We start from the raw sequence: 2,549 nt of genomic DNA, 5'->3' as shown, positions 1-2,549 counted from the left end.
GGGAATAAAACAGGCTGTCTCCCCAGTGCTTCCTTGTGGGCTTCCAAGGACATCTTAATGACCACTGTGGAACAAAAGTGAACAAAATGGACTTCGTTGCGCCTCACTCCCGATAATAACTTCACTCGGACACATATTTTAGTTTTATCTTTTGGGGCAAATTTTGGCCACAGCTTTATTAAATTACAATCATGTGAGCGGTATTGGCTTAGGCATTGACTCCCGACTATAACTGGCTCCACCTCTCTGGGTGGCAGTCCAATGGGTCCAACCAAACAAGGCAACAACATCAATGCGGACCAACCAAAACTCACCCTGGGGTTCCTGTGGTCCTGGCATGCCCTAGCTCAGGGGTCGGCAACCTGCGGCTCCGGAGCCGCATGCGGCTCTTTAACGCCTTTGCCGCAGCTCCGGGGCGGAGGCGAGGGGAGGAGGCGCATTTTCCGCAAAGCCATTTCCGAGCTAGAGAGGAGACGGGGTTGCGAGCTAACCCCTCCCACACTCCACTCGCGGGGGCTGGCCTTTTGCCCCCGCGAGAACAGGGGAATCCCCGGGCGTCCCTGCAACCCTGCCCGCCAATCGGCGGGGCCGGGGAGGCGTGGCCGGGGAGGCGTGGCCTAGCCCATTTAAGGCCAGGCACGACCGGGGACCGCCCTCTTTGCCCCGTTCCAGCTCGCACCCTCTCCCTTCCTTCCCCTCGCGGTGTGTGGGATTCCACTCCCGGCAGTCCTTCTCTGCCGTCCTCGCTGCTTTCCTCCCCCCCCCCCCCCGCTTTTCTCCCTCTCTAGCCTCCTCTAGGCGTGGGTTGAAGCTGCGGCGGCCATTTCTTTAAAGGGCACCGATAAGGGAAAATCGTTGGCGCCATCTTTGTGGGCGCACGTGGGAGTCGCGGGAGCGGCCATTTTGGTTGAGGGCTGTAAGCAGGCTGCATTGAAAGGGGGCATGTAAGCTGGTCACTGTTTTGAAGGGGAGTGAAGAACACACACTCAAAAAAAGGTAACTTGTTAATTTAACGTTTATTTCTATGAGGAGGAGTAATTCTGAGGGGTCAAACAAAAAAATAATAAAAAAGTGTCAAAAAAGTTATTTTAAAATGACGAGGATGACATTGGGCCCTCATTATTAATTATTATTTACATCAGGCACTGATTATGATTTATGGTACACTGGGGCCCTGATTAATTTTCTATGGCATTTTGGGGCATTGATTATTGGACATAGCAAATTTTGCTATGGGGCCCTCTGATTTCTAGTCACGTCCCTCTTTTGGACCCCCGATAGGCCAGCCATGGATAAAGGCAAGAAAAGAAAAATTTCTGAAGAAAACAGAATGTTTAATGATACATGGACAGAATCATTTGCCTTCTCTACTGACAAGACTGGTTTACCAGTATGCTTAATATATGGTGAGAAATTTGCAAACAACAAAAAGTCAAATATTGCAAGACATTTCCACAATAAACACACAGCCTTTGCTGAAAAATATCCAGATGGAGATGAGAGACGAAAAGCCATTGCAGAACTTATGAGGAAGGTTGATAGGAGCAAAAATAATTTCAAGAATTGGGTGAAGTCTGCAAATTCCACAACATATGCTAGTTTTGTAGCCGCTCAGGAAATAGTCAAGCACAGTAAGCCGTTCACAGTGTTATATTTGTTTTAAATGTCGCAATGGTTTTGCGGCTCCCAGTTGTTGTTTTTTCTTCGGAAACAGGTCCAAGTGGCTCTTTTTGTCTTAAAGGTTGCAGACCCCTGCCCTAGCTCCTCAAGCGGGCTTTGGACGAGATCCAGGACCCCCAGGTTCCTTTAACAGAATACCCAGTTCCTGGAGGGGCAGGTAATGGCCACACCTCCCCTCCCCACAATCCAACTGAGCCAATGCCTAACCGCCACCTTACAAGTTGTGATGATTGCTAAGGGGTAGGCAAAAACCAAGTGGCTAGAGCCAATTTGCCAAATGGAAAAAAATTCCTACCCAGCCCCGGTTCCAAAACAGGCGACCCAAACCAAAGCAAGGCCAGATGAAACTATCTAATTCAAGGGAGGGAGGGAGGGAGGGAGGGAGGGAGGGTGTTTGGCAGCGAGACACAATTGCCCCTACCTGCATCACACTGCCACCTTTTAAAGCCCCTGGGATCACGCCACCCTCTGGGGATTGGCTAAAACAGCCTGGCGTGATCCAGGGGCTATGGCCAGGGCTTTAGCTACTCCCCCCACCACTTAACCCCTATGGGGGAAGTCCCAGGACCCGCACACAACCAGGACCCTCCCTTGCTAATAACACAGCAACGAAGTCCCCAACCTTGCTAGGCCCCTGGGCACATTCAGAAACCCAAGACACCATTACAAGAGCCATACCCATCTGGATTGTGTGTATTTATTATACACACTGTTGTGTGCATTTCCTCTAAAACACATTGTAATGTGTTTGGGTTGCTCGTGCGTAAGTTGCCGCCTCTCCAGGCTTTGTTGCCTTGCTAAACCTTTCAGTCTGGGCAGCCCTTCACTTCGTGGCTGCCTCAGTCGCTAGCAGAATCCGTCAGTGGGCG

General features: G+C 50.6%; 1 long non-coding RNA gene across 1 annotated transcript; it reads left to right on the top strand.

The window, feature by feature from the left end:
* The first annotated feature begins 649 nt into the window (after positions 1-649).
* LOC309523920 lies at positions 650-1,406 on the top strand. Its single transcript, XR_014215685.1, has 2 exons — positions 650-996; positions 1,282-1,406. It is a non-coding gene; the product is annotated as an uncharacterized lncRNA (long non-coding RNA).
* The last annotated feature ends 1,143 nt before the right edge of the window (positions 1,407-2,549 follow it).

Source organism: Podarcis vaucheri, assembly GCF_965113315.1.
Source record: "Podarcis vaucheri genome assembly, chromosome: Z".
NCBI lineage: Eukaryota > Metazoa > Chordata > Lepidosauria > Squamata > Lacertidae > Podarcis > Podarcis vaucheri.
The sequence above is the reverse complement of the archived record's forward strand: the minus strand, read 5'-3'. Positions and strand labels throughout refer to the sequence as shown.